This window comes from Sphaerodactylus townsendi, unplaced genomic scaffold (genome assembly GCF_021028975.2).
Source record: "Sphaerodactylus townsendi isolate TG3544 unplaced genomic scaffold, MPM_Stown_v2.3 scaffold_18, whole genome shotgun sequence".
Taxonomy (NCBI): Eukaryota; Metazoa; Chordata; class Lepidosauria; order Squamata; family Sphaerodactylidae; genus Sphaerodactylus; species Sphaerodactylus townsendi.
The window spans coordinates 1,237,242-1,254,587 of NW_025950341.1; the positions used below are offsets into that span (position 1 = coordinate 1,237,242).

At 43.4% G+C, this 17,346-nt stretch overlaps 1 protein-coding gene across 1 annotated transcript in view; it reads right to left on the reverse strand.

Moving 5' to 3' along the window:
• The window catches only part of PLA2G4A (phospholipase A2 group IVA), a 105,758-nt gene extending 89,607 nt beyond the window's left edge, over positions 1-16,151 (reverse strand). The window contains exon 1 of the mRNA XM_048482461.1: positions 16,022-16,151. The gene's annotated coding sequence lies outside the window, so the exon portion shown is untranslated. The remainder of the gene's footprint in view (positions 1-16,021) is intronic.
• Positions 16,152-17,346: the final 1,195 nt, after the last annotated feature.

Below are 17,346 nucleotides of genomic sequence, written 5' to 3' on the forward strand. Positions count from 1 at the left end.
TTAGAGACCAAGTGCCAGGGGTGGAGCAAGGGGAAACTGTGCCCGGGGCATGCGTGTGCCCTGCGCCTCTGCCATGCCCCCACCCTGCCCTGGAACACCCCCAGAATACCATGAAACACCACCACCATGCCCCCGGAATGCCCTTGTCACACCCCTGCAGGGGCACACGCCCCGTGTGTCGCACACCCCTTGCCCCCTTGGCGCTATGCCACTGCCGAATGCCCAAACTGGAGCAACAGTGTGCATGCCCACAAAAAGGGCTCTGAGTGCCACCTCTGGCACGCGTGCCATAGGTTCGCCACCACTGGTCTCTACTTTACTGACTATCTGAAACTGACTTCCATCAGTGGTAGACTTGACTGCTATAATAGCTTTTTCTCTTTTAACGCTCTGAGGCAAATTAAAATAAAATATATACAGATATATACAGATAAAATATATACTCTTATACACTTCTAACACTCTGGGGCAAATTTTAATAAAATACAGACAGATGTATGCAGTTTATATAGACACACAGATGTACTTATGTACGTGTGTGTGTGTGTGTGTGTGTGTGTGTGTGTGTGTGTGTGTGTGTGTGTGTGTGTGTGTGTGTGTGTGTGTGTGTGTGTGTGTGTGTGTGTGTGTGTGTGTGTGTGTGTGTGTGTGTGTGGTCAAAACTCCTGTTAAGAAAACAGTGAGGTACTCTAGTGAGCAAAGCTGCTTGCTTTGCATAGCCAAAACATTTACAAATGTCAAAGACCTCCAAGAAGCCAGAGATAACACAACAATATAAACTCTCTGTAACAGTTCTTCAGTTTTGCTTTCACAAATTAAAACATTTATTTTGCCAGTGACTTGCAACCAGAAGTCCAAGAACTGACTGACTGGATCAAATCAATATTTGACTTTGAACTTCAGTCCAACATGGTTCAAAGGGCCAGAGTTGTCACCTGCAGAATGAAGGGACATGGGCTATAATTCCAGATTAAGCATATCTATATCCTGATAGAGAAATTCTATTCAGCTGAAGACAAAGTGTCTTTTCCCACTGAAATGGACCCCTCCTTAGATCAGAGTTTGTTCCATGGAACCACCTAGTGAAAGGCCTTTATTATACTCAAAGCTGTGAGTGTCTCTTGATTAACTGAAGGTTTTCAGTCATGAGACAGATTCTCAACACCAAAATAGTTAATGTTTCTAATCTAAATCACTCCTTGTGGTCCTATTAGCTGTGTCCCTTTGCCTTTCTGAGCTATGCCATCCTTGGCCTGTAAATAGAAAAAGATAATAGTAATTCAAGTCATAGGGTTGCCAACCTCCAGGCAGTCCTTGGCATTCTGCTGGAATTACAACTGATCTCCAGATTGTGGACGTCATTTCTCACAAAGAAAATGGCAATTTTGGAAGGCAGACTCTATGGGATTACCCCTCTGATGAATTCCTTCCCCTCCCCAAATATAACCTCCAAATCTCCAGGATTTTGCTAAGCTGGAGTTGGCAACCCTACCAGCTGCCCTCCTATTCCTAGTACATTAAGTCACAAAATCATGGTCACCATCTTTGGACCTTATTGCTAATAAAAGAGGAGGAGATATCCTATCACTGGAAAGGAAAAATACCTACCACTGGAAAGGAAAAAGAAGAAGAGGAGGAGGAGTAGTTTTGGATTAATATCCCACCATTCTCTCCTGTAAGGAGACTCAAGGTAACTTACAAGGAGCAGCAGTGGCGTAGGAGGTTAAGAGCTCGAGTATCTAATCTGGAGGAACCGGGTTTGATTCCCAGCTCTGCCGCCTGAGCTGTGGAGGCTTATCTGGGGAATTCAGATTAGACTGTGCACTCCCACACACGCCAGCTGGGTGACCTTGGGCTAGTCACAGCTTCTCGGAGCTCTCTCAGCCCCACCCACCTCACAGGGTGTTTGTTGTGAGGGGGGAAGGGCAAGGAGATTGTCAGCCCCTTTGAGTCTCCTGCAGGAGAGAAAAGGGGGATATAAATCCAAACTCTTCTTCTTCTTCTTCTTCCCCTCCTCTCCCCACAACAGACGTCTTGTGAGGTAGGTGGGTCTGAGAGAGTTTCGAAGAACTGTGACTAGCCCAAGGTCATCTAGCCAGAATGTAGGAGTGCTGAAACACATCTGGTTCACCAGATTGTAGGGAAAAAAAGCTGTGGAACCCAGAGAGAGATGGGGAGAATGTTTAGAACTGCTTTTCTAAAAATGGAACATGAAAGGGTGATCTTCAGATGTGTACTTCTGATTGGGATTATAATTACACAGTAAATGGCACCATAAAATAAGTACCTAATGCACAGACTAGGATTTACATAGGCATGTGTCTGAGAGGTTTCCTCAAGCATCAAACTTTTATAGAAATTTTTCCATAACTGATCCCTCTGCCACAAAGCAAGAACACATCCCTTTGATACATGGCCCATCTCTCTAGCTGTGAAAGCAAAGCAAAGAAAATCCTAATTGCATGTGCACTTTCCATTCAAACCCCTTAGACTTGGGTATCTTCAAGCTCCAGCCAAAAAAATTAATGTGCGCCAAACCCAGATATTCTGTCTGAGTGGCTAGAAGAAACCAATAGGTAGGTCAGCAAGTGATCAGAATTTCAAGAATTTGAGTTTCATGCCATGACTACTTGGCACATACACGGAAATATAAGGAAATATCTGAATAAAAAAGACAAGACTTGGAGTTACCAGAGAAGAAAACAACTTAAACATGTGAAAGAGGAACCATTTCTCACCTAGCTTTGCTGTAACTGTCTTTGCTGTAACTGTCTTCAGCCTCTTGTTTTGATAAAAGAATTCTTGTTCTCAGAAGAATCTGTCAGAAGTGAATTAGCCCATTTCCACACCCTTTTAATTTCAAATAGCTTTTTGACTCCCCAGGCTGAGCAGCCTGAAATCATCTTCATTAGCATGCACAGGTAAACATATTACTTTATTAAGCAATGAAAGGATACCAAAGTCCATAGGGAAAGAAACATTTTATATACGCTAAAGGAGACAGCTCTGTTTAAACTAGTTGTTGCATCCTGGGGCAATCGCTCCATAGTTAGGAATTAAGGCTTAAAGCAGCTGTGGCTTCTGCCTTGCTTAGATGTCAACTTTTTTTTAACCAATAGGAGGTGACAGCATACAAGACACGTGAAAACACCATGTCCATCCACCTTCTCCAGGTGCCCCATTTCTGGAGGTAAAGCTGGTAAATATGTATATAAAGGGGGGGGGGGTTGTTCCTCTTCTTGCTTTCCATTTATTAAGGAACTATCTTTTCCCTATAGTGAAGGGTGTCCCAAAGAATGACAGCACCAGGATAAGTCAATACTTTTACCATTCTTCCTCATTTTAAGTAGTTAGTTTACCTTTTGCTGTGTGCTTCATATTACAAATGCCGCACTGCTTTAGTTCTTCTCTGGTTTCCCAATAGTGACCGTGCTTACTGTTCTTAAATTGCTAACTGTGATTCCTGAGTCATTTAAATGCTTTCCTGCTTTTTTTTCTTTTTGATTGATTCTGTAGTTTTTTTTCTTAGTTTAACATTTTAACATATCACAAGGTTTGGTGGAAAGGCAAGAGATAAAACGATTTAAATTAAATACATAGATTAATTTTATCTGATAGAATAAGGAGATTTGCCAGCATAGAACATATAAACCTCAATTCTGATTTTCTTTCCAGAATTTTGTATGCTCATAGATATATTTTGCACCGTCTCAACTATGGATGGAATGTTCCCTATAAAATCTTTCAGATCTGGGACCTGTTGCAGTTTCCAAAACCTCCTCTCACTGAACACATAATAAATATATCATGGGGAGGGAGGGTGTTTGAAGGACAGGAGGCTGTCCTGCTCCTGAAGGGGAAATTCCCCTCTTAGATGATCCCATAGATGTGTTTCAAGTTTTGACTCAGGGAGAATGCCGTGACAGCTCAGGGAAAAGAGCACGAAGAGTGGAGGGTGGCTGTACCTGGCAGTGTGGCAGAGTGGTTTAGCTTTGTCCCTGAGAGAGAAGAAAATGTCCGACTTAGCAGTGTGGCTCATCTCTGGTGACAAGCAGATCTTGTACAATTTAGTCCAACTCTGGGGAAAGGGCAGACTGGTATGGGTGGAATCTCGTGAGTGAGAGAGGGTCTAACTTACTGGCTAGTCAGTAAAGGTCTGTTTGTGCCTGAAAGCATTGTAGAAAAGTCTTACTACTCTCTGAAGCCATCCCCAGTTTAAATTTTGGGGCTTTAGTCAAGTTTCTATCTTGGCTACTTGGAGATTTGTGGTGCCAGCTTGTTCCTTTAAAACCAGCCTGTAAATAAATAAATCTTCTTAAATAATAAATCTGCCAGCCTCACTATCTCAATAATCTCTTTGTGCACCACAAAATTTATCTCACAGTAGCAAACCCAAAGCTTATGCTACCTTTAGAACACCTGGTAACTGAGGGGAAAGGTTTATAATCCAAAGTGAACCTAGATCCCAAAAACTTTAGTAGGCTGTGTGTGTCCCCTCAGTAGGGGAAAAGAGGCTTGTAACCAAGGGAGGGTGGGGGCTGAAAATATATGCAATAATTTACATTGGAGCTTGATTTAAATTGGAGCTTCTAAATCAGTCTGGAAAAAAATACCATATTTCACTACTCATAAACTTCAGGATATGATCATTACATGAGTTGAAACTCTGTATCAACTCTAACACATTTAAGAGACCATTGTTTATTACAGCCACAAATCCTGCTTAATCTTTATGGAGTGAAACACCACTTATAAAACATTTTAGTCATGGTTCCTGTGGAGGAATGGCTCCCCGCCCCCCTTTTTTCCCTCCCCTTCTCCCATCAGGTATCATAGATTTGGAGGACTTAAAAATGCCAAAGGGACATCAGGAAGAGCTACCTGACCGACGGGGGGAAGATATCTTAATCCAGCCTGACCCTGAAAGAGGTGTGGGGTCTGGGAACTGATAAAACTCTGGGAAGAGAGGGGCGAGGTCTCTTTCTGCTGGGTCACTGAAGGGAACCCTTGCCTGAGCTGTGGAGAAAACAGCCATTTTGGGACCATGTGCTCATCCAGGAAGTTCACAGCATCCCAGGTAATGGGAACTCTTTGAGAATTGTAACCTTCTAAACTTTAAGTGCCTACCCTATTTTTAACAACTGCTAGGATATGTTTAGAGAGAGGAATAGAGGATTTGCATTTATATCTCCTTTGTTTTGGAAACCCTTGCTCAATCTGGTGCAGTGCTAAAACCTACTTGTAACCATTTTATTTTGAATATATACTTTTGAACCTTAGATGTGTGGAACAGTTTTCTGTACATCATCTTGGATGCTCTATCTAAATAGGATGTGGGAGGAAGTTGGCAGCTGATAAGCCGCTTTTCCTCCAGGATCTCCAATCTACCCTGTGGAACCCAGGAAAGGGGAACCGGGAAAACTGTGGCTAGGCCTCACGGTTGTAAAGGAAGTTGGGGAGCCCTGACCCTCCCCAGTGGGCAGTTCCTCAAACAGTCAGGTGGTGGCAGTGCTTTACCCAGAGAGAAAGCAAGACCTCTCTAGGAAAACTTGGCAATCCCTGGGAAAGGCTTGGGAGTGAAATAGGACCTGCCAGGCAAAGCAAGCCCATTCCGCCACAGTTCCCTTAAATTTTACTACCATGTGGAACAGTGGCATCCCAGCCTTCCCTTGTAATCTGATATAATGGTTCACTGCTGCTGTATTTTATAACGATTGACCTTACTAGAGTCAGACAGGGAATTTTGTGGCACAGAATCAGCTGAACATGAATTTTTCCAAAACCTAAACATGATTTTTTTCCAAAAATTCTAAAACAGCTCTCCAAGTAAGATCCTTTTTTAGATCAACGAGGTTTGTTACTGCTTTTTTGTTTGTTGCTTTTTAAAGAAACAGTTCTTAAAGAAACAGTGTCCATGTCAATACTAGACTTATTACTTGCATCAATTTTAATACTGTGCAGTTAAAACAATGGACAAATATACCAACTTTCACAAAGCCTTGGATCTCAACAAGGTAAAGGTTTGTACAAAACCATTTGTTGAAGCAGAAATGTCATTGGCTTCAATCAGTAGCACTGCTTCTACTAAGATGAAGGTTTCAAATAAGGTACTTAGGCGGCCTATATAGAAATGGAGCATTTTCTACTCGTTAAACCTGATTTGTGTAAAATAACCTCACTCCTGAGGTAGTGCAATATCCTACACAGCTGCCATAGCAGAGTGACTGTGAGGAAGGGAACCAGGTTCAAATCACAACTCCCAAGTTCACTGGGCTGGATCCTGTACATCCACTGCTTCTTCCACCAATGTGGTCTTTTGTGCCAGCAGAAACTACACTGGTGGAACAACGAGGAGAAGTAATTTTGCTTATCACCTCCTTTCCTAATGCGTTTCCTATGCCATTTGTCCATGAGGTCTCATAACCTTTCACAGCAGCTTCACCAACATGTGTTACAGGTTGAATCCAATCAGGTATTCTCCTGATGGAAAAAGTAGGTGGAGTCCTCTTTAACTCCCGCCCCCCATGGCTATGTTGAGGGGCATGAGGTCTGCATGTACAAAAGCCACATGGAACAGAAGTAGCAGTAAGAAGGGCAATAGGATCAAGAGAAAAAGCTAGATGGATCCAAACCTAAGCCGCCCACACACATAACTAGTTTGCAGCAATAATAAAAAGCTATTCAAAATGCAGCATACAATAAATTAAAACAAAATACAAAGGAGGGGAGCAATTCAGAGCAAATGGAAGAGTTTTCTTTTTTAAAAAAAAATACCCACCAGTGCAAAATGCAACCATCATTCACAAGTTGCCACTATAGTTACTATCAACTCATACCTAAAGCCAGCCAAAATATTCTTGTCACACAATATGATTGTATGCATATCTACTGGGAAGAAAGTACAACTACGCGTGATACGTCTTACGCCAAGGTATGTGTGCATATGATGGCTATCTTGATCAAACTCATTGACATTACAAGGACTGGGACAAAATGTGCCTCTCCTAAACTTACAGTGCCACAATCAAAAAGGCTACATAATGCAGGACACAGTACTTAAACCATGGAACAGGCAGACTAAGACTATTTATGCACTTGTGGTCACCTTCGTGTTGAGTGTAGATCCCCTTCTGGTTGGATTCCCTGTTATGCACATATTTTCCACTCTCCTGAACTCATCGTATCTCAGATCAGAGAATCTCTGCAGTTTCCGAAACCTCGAAAGCGCAAGTTTCCTCTTCCTTTACAGGGAAGTCCGGCTTTTCTTACTCCTCCTCACCTTCTCCTGGCCAACCAATAGCAGTTTCTCCCACTCTTCAGAGCAGCAATTCAGAGCAATTGAAAGAGTTTTCCTTTTTTTAAAAAAAATAACGCTGCCGGTCTATTGTTGGAAAAGTAGACTGGTGAAATCTACCTGAAATTTACATGGTCTAGCAAAATAATGCTGGAGCCAAGATGGCACACACACACACAAAGGCAGCAGAGAGCAACCTCCCCAGCTAGAGGTTGCACAGAGATAACAGGTGGGCAAAATGGAGGATTGGCTTAGCTAAGGACACTTCACAGCAAGGGAATTCTAATTAAACAAATAAAAAAGCAGGCAAAACCCACAGTAAAGCTGCCATGGGGTAAGCACTGCATGCATAAAAGGCCGAAGAGTAGACATAGCAGCCCTGGACCTCAACTTTGAATTGGTCTTGGAAATAAACCAAAATCCTGAGGAACTGGATCAAAACTAATTAATGTGTTCTAAAAGGTTTGCTCCTATCAACCACATTCTGTAATGGATGGAATTTTTTAGAACTTTCCAGATAAACCTACTGGAGTGTTACAATAGCACTAAGTGTCTTTGGGCCAGTCATACCTTGTAATATATTATTATTATTATTATTATTATTATTATTATTATTATTATTATTATTATTATTATTATTATTATTATTATTATTATTATTATTATTATTATTATTATTTATTCCACTTTTATACCGCCCTCCCCCGAAGGGCTCAGATAGCCTTATCCAGCAAGAGTATAGATGTCAGATATAGATGTCAGATAGCCTTATCCAGCAAGAGTGTTTTCTCCAGATCACTTAGCTCTTGAGGAATAACTATATTATGATCAAAACACCTAAAAAACACTGGACTTCAAAGGAAACTTATAGTTTTCTCTTCAGGAGCAGCAGTGGTGAAGTGGCTAAGAGCACGTGCACTCTGATCTGGAAGAACCGGGTTTGATTCCCCGCTTGAGTTGTGGAGGCTTATCTGGGGAATTCAGATTAGCCTATGGACTCCCACACATGCCAGCTGGGTGACCTTGGGCTAGTCACAGCTTTCCGGAGCTCTCTCAGCCCCACCTACCTCACAGGGTGTTTGTTGTGAAGGGGGAAGGGCAAGGAGACTGTAAGCCCCTTTGAGTCTCCTATAGGAGAGAAAGGGGGGATATAAATGCAAAACTCCTCTTCTTCTTCAAAAATAATTCATCTTAAAAAATCTGTATCAGTTCTATATGAATTTAACTGTTATGCATACCCAAAGAATCCTGATGAGAGATATTTGTGCTCTCTGAATGGAGGGAATAACAAAGTCCATATCTATAGCCAAGATAACCTCCTCTTACACTTTCCTCTTCCTTTACAGTGGTTTGAAGCCCCAGCAGACAGAGCCATGTGAAGAAGAAGGTTCAATTTTTGAGAAACGTTAGTTTTATTGTATATTGCCAGGTATCCATTATAAAGCATCATCAGCTGTTGCCGAGAGACATTTTTCTAACCCTTTTAACTTTATTCAGGAATAATTTTCACCACAAGACGTTTTGTAAGAAATTCTTGCTTAACAGAATTAGCCTGTAACTTCTCTTTGCATTTCATAAGCGGCTGTTCCAAGTTAATGGTGAAAGTGCTTGGTCAGAAGGCTTACAAAATATACTCTTCTTTAAAAAGGAAGACTGAAATAGAATTGTCAGTGCTCCTCAAAACGGAAAAAAAAGTATGCGAACTTGGACGGAGGATACTAGATTTAACACAATTTAATTTGAGATTGTATTGCATACCAGACAACAAAACTAAGCTAGATTTTTTGGAAGTATCCTTAATGTTCAAACCAGTAACACTGAAGCTATGATCCCATGAGTTCTACACTGAAATCGATGGGACTTACTTCCTCTGAATATCGGGAATGCTATTTTGCTCACCTTGGTTTAACAGTATCCCAAGTCCCAAACTTCCTATTTGTGAAGACTTTGCATCATCATATCACCAGTTTTTTAAGGACTAACAAATTGATGAAGTTTATGCCATAGTAAGACTGTTTAAAAGCTCAGGATTCTTGGCTGTTTTTGCTGTCCCAGACTAATTCAGCTGCCCTCCCTGTGGAATTTGCAGTTATAAAATAAGTGGCCTGTTGACCTGGACTAAAAACAAGCAACCATTTAACTTTTTATCTGTTCCCTTAATCTCAGCAAATGTGCATGCCCTAAATTCATGTTGGCAGCAATAATGAAAACACTGATAAGGAACCCTTAGAAGGAAAGATCAGAGGTTGGGAGCAAAGGATATTTCCCCCATCCCCTGCTCTATATTTTCCCTAGAAATTCCATTTTCCAAACTGTGTACATTTGCTACTACTCTAAGAGGGTTAATGGCAGAAACTTAATTTTCCATGGTGTCCTATTGTGACCTTTGATCAAATAGGTTTTGCAGAAACCGTGGAGAAACAACCAATATGAACAAATACAATTCTGAGGTAAGTGTGAACATCATAGGATGCCTTTCACATACCACCAGAAACACAGGAGCTTCTGCCCCATGCTCCACTTCTCAATTTTGTGATCAATATTCCCATCTCACAAGTTCTTTCCAAGGACTACAGTATATACCACTTCCTTATGTCTGTGTAGGCAAGTACTTGTCAACATTGTATTTGGGTCCCAGGTCCATACTTGATTTCCACAGCATTTGCTTCAACAGCTGTTTTAGAAGCCATTGGCAAGACACAGATTTTATCACACAATGTGTTTGAATGTCAGTGCCCCGCAGGATCAAACTTAAGTTCTACTATTCTGTTTTCCATATTAGCCACCAGATACCTTCATGAACCAAGACATGAAAGAAATAGGCTGCTTCAGGAATACTATATCTGAACATGGAGGTTCATACCTAAGCTGCCAGTGCAAAACAGGTGTTGGTAACTACTTTAAAAAAGAACCCCATTCATTAAGTCATCTATGCTACTAGTTATGCTACTATGCTACTAGTCTGCATTGGCAGTGAAGCTAGGGAAGCTAGGACACTCTTTGGTCTAAGCCCCATGCTCCCACCACTGCTTGACAGGCTAGCAGAGGAGAAAATAAGGAAAACATCTGATATCATCACACCATTGGGTGGCAACATGTCTGGCTAGGATGGGAGACCACCAAGAACTGGAGATTTGGGGAGTGGAGTCTGAGGAGGATTGGGTTTGGGGAGGGAAGGACTTCAGTGGGGTATAATGCCATGGAATTTACCTTCCAACGCAGTCTTTTTCTCTCTGTTGCCTGGAGATCAGTTCTAATAGCAGATGACTTCCAACCACCACCTGGAGATTGGTGGCCCTACTGGTGGCCCTACTTCTGACATAAAACTGGAAGTAACACCATCATGTCTGGACAATGTTCCAAGGTTCACTAAAAACTCAGCAACACTGGCCCCAAATCCCTCTGCTGTGCACGTACAAGCTTCTGGACATATACAAAGTATCCTCAACAACAATCCAAGATTAAGTGCAAAGGTTCCAGGCAATAATAATGCTCCCGCTGTTCACCAAGCCAGTTATCTTCAGCCCTTCCAGACCCAGGACCCATTTTCAAGCCCCAGACAGAAGCAGGAGAATTTGTGAATTACAACTATGTGATATCATACTGCGAAGAAAGTGTATATATTCCTTTAAATTTACTTAGAGATCACTTATCTTGTATATTGGGTCTTTTATGGGGCAACCATTTGGTTTTGCAAGGTTGTTTACAATGCAACCATTTGGCCTCGCTAAAGTTGTAAACTGTGTTTGTGTTTAGTTTAAGTGGTGTTATTCTTTAAATAACAGAACTGGCTTTTACAAGGCCACATTCTAAACTGGACAGATAGGGCTTAATTGCCAAGAATGCTCAGATGGGGGTCATCTCCCTCATCATCTAGATTCTAGAAGATTCGACTCCATTCAACACCCAATTGGTTAATTACTGATCAAACAGTCTAGATGAGCCAATTCTATAAAACCCCTGACACCACTTTCATAGAAGATTTTTCTTAAGATTTTCCCATTGTTCTTGTCTTTTTACTATTCTTCTGTCTTAGGCTGCATAGCCTTGTATATATATTTTTTATACTTGGAACTGTCTAGAGCTGCAAGAGAACTGATTTTATTATTTCTTTTCCTTTCCTTTTAATAATTTTTTTAAAAATCTCAGCTGTGTGAGAGTATCTGGATAAAGAACCCTGGTTCAGGGCACTACTGGTAAGGTACCCGGTTTGGGGCAACCTTTCACACATACTTGTATGTGGTCACAGCCAAATGAAACAGTCTTGTGACAGGAAAAGGAGGAGACAACATTATGACTTCATCAGTATCAAACATCAGGAGCAGGGACAGCTTGCAAAGAAAACTGGGGGCAGGAAATGCAAGTCAGGCGCTAGAAGGACTGAGGAAAAAGTCAGTATAAGTACGTTCAGAGGACTTGGCTTCCTCTCTCTCTAGCCCACCCTCCCTGCCCAAACCAGCTACTTTCCAAGTCATCCAATACTTGTCAACACCTGTGGTACAGAGACGACATGAAAAACTAGCATTCTCAGTGAGTGGGGGTTCCATGCTACAGGCATGAAAATTGAAGGACCAACTAGGGCAGCGATGGCGAACCTTTTTGAGACTGAGTGCCCAAATTGCAACCCAAAACCCACTTATTTATCGCAAAGTGCCAACATGACAATTTAACTTGAATACTGAGGTTTTAGTTTGGAAAAAATGGTTGGCTCCGAGGTATGCGTTACTCGGGAGTAAGCTTGGTGATAGTCAGTGGCTTTGCTTTGAAGCAACCGCGCAACTCTTCCAATGGGTGAATCACGACCCTAGGAGGGTTTACTCAGAAGCAAGCCCCATTGCCAGCAACCAAGCTTACTCCCAGGTAAAGGATCACGCTTTAGTTCTTCGCATGAAGATCAGTGGGGTTTAACAGCGCTTAGCAGGGTTACCTACACTGCTTCCCCAAAACTAGGTCTTAGGTTTAATGCTAATAATCGAGCCCAGTGGCCCAGGCCAGCCTAGATGTGGGGGAGGGGGGCTCTGTTTGCACGTGCCCACAGAGAGGGCTCTGAGTGCCACCTCTGGCACCCGTGCCATAGGTTCGCCACCACTGAACTAGGGACAGTGGATGGAGTGGGGCCATGTTATCAGCTGATCCTTCCAAAGGCAGCAAGAAACGGTGGCTTTGTAAAGGTCTAGGGAACGATGGCTTGTAAAGGTCTAGGGAACCAGTTAGCACAGCTCTGTGACCCAAGGATCTTGAGCAATGTGTTCAAAACCACTGTTCTCAGTTAATTAAGCTTCCATCCTTTTACTATACCTGCCAAATAAAGGGCCACCAACAGAAAAGAGAGTCAGTGTGGGATTGTAGAGTCTTGGACAGAGTCTGAGAGACTCACCTTCAGATTCCCATTCCATCATAGAAGTGGGGGTGAACAAATGGCAAAGTCATAACTGGAACCAGTTCCAGTTATTTGGATCAGTAGTAGCACCAAGCCTTTATTGGCATATAATACCACCCCCAAATAACCTTATTGGTATTGCAGAGATTTTTTCTTCTGAAAAAAAATGGCAGCAATATGAGGAAGCCAAAAAGCAGATTGCAAAAAATACTGACTTCTTTGGCATTTTTCAAACAGCTTTGCCCCCAACCATGATTGAAAAGAGATGGGGAGGCCTCATCCCCTCCTGGCCATTGCCACAGTTCACATGGGCCTGGAGGTGGCCGGCAGCTAAACGCTGGACTCGGCATGGCCAGGCCTAGAATTCAGCTCTGCTCCACTGCCTCCAAAGTCCACATAAACTTTGGAGATGGTGTAGAGCTAAATGCTGCCTCAAAAGTACATGTAGTTTCAGAGCAGCAGGCAGTGCAGAGCTTAACACTGGGCGCAAGTTCTGTACCACTTGCCACTTCTGACTCCCATGTGGACTTCACATGCTTGGAATTTTTTTTGGATCAGGTTTAAATATACCTGAAAAAAAATGTAAAATTCAAAAAAGTCAGGGAAGCATCCCCTTTCCAGGATGGGGGTTTGGCTTTTTTCATTTTTTAAAAAAAATCTGGGTCTTTAAACACAAACCCCAAAAATGCTCCCCAAAAAGGGTGCAAAACCTGTATGGAAGCTTATGATTGACCTTGGGTGATATAGTCTTTCTCAGCCTAGTGTACTTCCCAGGGATATATATATAAAAAGCTAACAGTGACTTTGTTAGTCACTCCCTAATGCTGAAACGGCTGGACGGATCACCCCCAAATTTTCACATGATGTCCCTCCCTGTTGCGGGCAGGTAATTGGACCTTCAAATCGCCAAAAGTCCATACCTGAGCCAGGTAAAACATCTTTTTCCTGGTGCACCAGGCCATGAAGCTGTTTGTGTTTAACTGTCACCCTTAGAATGTTCATGCAGCCTGTCTGTCTGTGGCCTGAGGGCTTGGTATGAGAGCTTAGAATGTTCGTGCACATGGGCAGAGATGACAAGTGAAAACAGTAAATAGGTAACACAGTTAGGTAATATGACTGGAAGTGAAACACATACACACTTTGCCATGTGAGACACCAGGTGGGGCTTCCCCCCCTCACACGCAGGTAACTTTCACTCTCTGTGCCTCACCCACTGCTAACACACAACACACATCCAGATCATCCGCACATACCTCACTCTGCCCTCCCTCACATCCAACCACCACTTACCCACTCCCTTACATCCAACCACCACTTACCCACTTCCTCACCCATATTCGCCACAGCTCTCTTTTACTAAAAGCGAGCTGGAGTTTGCCTTCTTCTTCTAAGAAAATCCGCAGGGTGGGGGCAAACCAACACTACCGGCTCTGCTTCTTTTGCACATGGCCCTTTAAGAACCCAGGGAGCTGGCCTCGATCTGAGCGCCTCACCACCCTGCCTCTGCTGCCTGACTGGGATAGCCTCCTTGCCCCAGTTCTGCCTTACCCAAGCCAGGACTGTGCGTGTCAACCAGCCTCATGGATAGCGGGATTCGCACTCTGGGCAGTTCCATTGTGGAATGGAAAGGGTTACCTTATGCTAAAAAACAGGACACCACCATATAACAAAGTGAATTGAAAAGGGGAAGAGGGATTCCATTTGACCACCCCAAAAGGCTATGCTGGGGATCATTGGACCTGCATGGACATCTGTGTGGGTTGCAGACTGTGATGAGGAGGACAATTGCCACAGCAACGCGTGGCCGGGCCCCGCTAGTTATAAACATAAAATGAAAGAGGGGAGAGAAATATTGTAAGCTGCTTTGGGTTCCTATTTGGCATCCTTTAAAAAACATTCAAAATATTAATTATTTTCAATAGCTCAGCATCACCTTAAAAGATAACAGAAAGATTACTGACATGACTTTGAAGGAATTTAGTGGGAGAAGCCAATGCTAACATACTGATAACTTTTTCCCCATATAAACATCAGATTCTTAGACTGCATCCTCGCAGTAAGTTCTGTGTTGAACATGGGTTTGAAGTACAGTTGTAACTCTGGATTAGAAAATTCCTAATTTGGGGGAGTACCTGAGAAGGATTTAGGGAGCGAAAATACTCAAATGGTATACGATGCCATAGAGTCCACCTTCCAAATAAGTTATTTTCTTTAACAGAACTGAACCCAGGACCACCCAAAGGTTGGTGATCCTAAATTTCAGTCTTTTTTTTAACATTGGGGCTTTAGGCACTATTCCCTCTGCTATCTTAACTGCAATCAGTTTTTACACCTTATTTCATACATAGTTTAAATTCCTAACAACACTACAGAGTACAAACCCTAAGATTTTTAACAAGTAGTAAAGGAAACTACAGGCCATGTTTCTAATTTCCCCACCAGGGTCACAGATATAGGGAGAAGAACAAACAAGTAATGTGCAACTTAAGTTAATGCTTGAGTAGACAGGGAATATAACTTTTTAAAGCATTTCTATGGTATCAAAGCTGTCCTGCCTCAAAGATTTATTCCACTCTGCAAACCCACAGCTTGCCATGGCTACGAAGCTTAGGATGGGGAACACCTGTTTCCTTATTTTACATCTTCCCATTTTATAGATGGAGGAACTGAGGTCATGATGTACAGTTGCAATTAAATTTGTGGATCAGTCAAGCAGGATCTAAACACCCAGTAGCAACAGAGGGTTCCAGGATCATCAAAGCTTGCGCAAAGGCCACAAAGATCAAAGATGGCCTGCTGCAAATGGGTCTGTGGCTTCCTCTCACCCCAGAGGAATGACCATGCTGCTTTTACAGCAGAAAAAGAATTTGGATTTATACTCCACTTTTCTACCCATAAGCAATCTCAAAGCAGCTACAAACTCCTTCCCTTCCTCTCCCCATAACAGCCACCAAGGCTGAGAGAGTCCTGAGAGAGGTCACCCAAGGTCACCCTGGCAGGCTTCATGTGGAGGAGGGGGGTCTCCAATCCAGTTCATCAGATCAGCGCCCACTGCTTTTAACTACTATACCACGCTGTCTCAGACACAAAGCCCCTGCCTCCCTTCTCAGCTAGCCACTTGCACATCCCCTGTAGGAACACAAACTTCCCACCAAACTCAGCCTGGATTTCACCCAGGAAAAGGACGACTTTCTTCTCCAGTATTTAGGGGCTGGGCAAGCTTCCTTCTTTCGCCAGTGAACAACAACCACTTCAAGTTCCAGCAATCCCATCTGCTTTTGCTGACGCATAAGTTCACCCCGAGGCTAAGGGATCGCCAGGAAAGCCCCCACCTTGATCTGACTTACGGTTTCTCCCGCGCTGCACGCGATCCCCAGCAGCTGGCGCATCTCTCGCTCGGCACTTCGGAAAGGCTTTCCCATCCACCCACCCCCGCTGGCTGCGCGGCTTGGAAGAGGTCTCACTCGCACTTTCCGAGGGTGGAGCCGGAGAGTTAGCCGTCGTGCCGGGGGCCGAGCCTGCCTTAAGGTGGCCCGAAAAAAGTTGATTTCCCCGGAGACTTGGCTCGCGTCATCCCGCCGAATGACTAGCAGGGAGGAGGCAGGCATTCCACACGTGTGGAAGGAGGCTGCAGGGATTCCCGCTAATGGCGTCGGAGCAGCTGGGGAAGCTGAGCTCACGTCTGGAGGAATTATTAGCGCCGCTCCCCATTCGTCTTTACCCGCGGACAAATCCGGTTTCGTTCCATACGCTGATTGCTGCTGAGCCGCCTCGTTTCGGAATAAGCCCGATCGAGCATAGCAGGACCGGCTCGCGAGTGTTCTGCAATTAGGCACTTTTTACGCACGCTTACTCGGGAGTAAATCCCCTCAACTTTTTAGCGGGACTTGCTTCCGAGTGAACGATCGCGCTGCGCTCTTGGGATCTTTCCGCGCGGCCTGTGTGCATTTGCGGGGCACTTTTCATTCACCGGGCAACATGGATCGGAGGAGGTTCAGGTTGGATCTACCGGAGCACACGTGGGCCATAACAATAAAGAGCAACGTGAGAAAAGCGAGTGAGAAACTTGAATGACATTCTGAAAGAGACGTTTTCCTTCCGCAAGGAATACTTACATTTCTTACAGTTCAAATGGGCCGCTTTTGCCCATTTAAGTTAAAAGCTAGTTTATTTGCAATACTTTTTATCTCCCTTTAGCCCACCACAAAGTGTGGGGGGGGGGGGATATTAATAATGAAATAATGTAATCTGAAACAACTAAGAGTCTTGAAACACCTTGAAGACCAGAATATGGTCTGCAACTCCTTGAAGACCAGGAGCAGAACGTGATAGAACAGAACAGGAGGGTCTTGCAACTCCTTGAAGAACAGGAACAGAAGTGACATAAGGGTTTTAAGTGGGACCCTGCTTCCTCAGGCACACCCCACAGGGCCTACCCTTCTGAAATATGAAGACAACCATTGTGCATGCATATTTTTGTTCCTTTTTTGCTGTCAAATCACAGCTGAGTTATGGCGACACCATAGGGTTTCCAAAGCAAGAGATCTTCAGAGGGTTTTAGCCATTGCCTGCCTCTGCATAGCAATCGATGCTGAAGTTCTTGGTGGTCTCTCATCCTAGTACTAACCAGGGCCATCTCTGCTTAACTTCTGGGATCTGACATGAGTTTTTG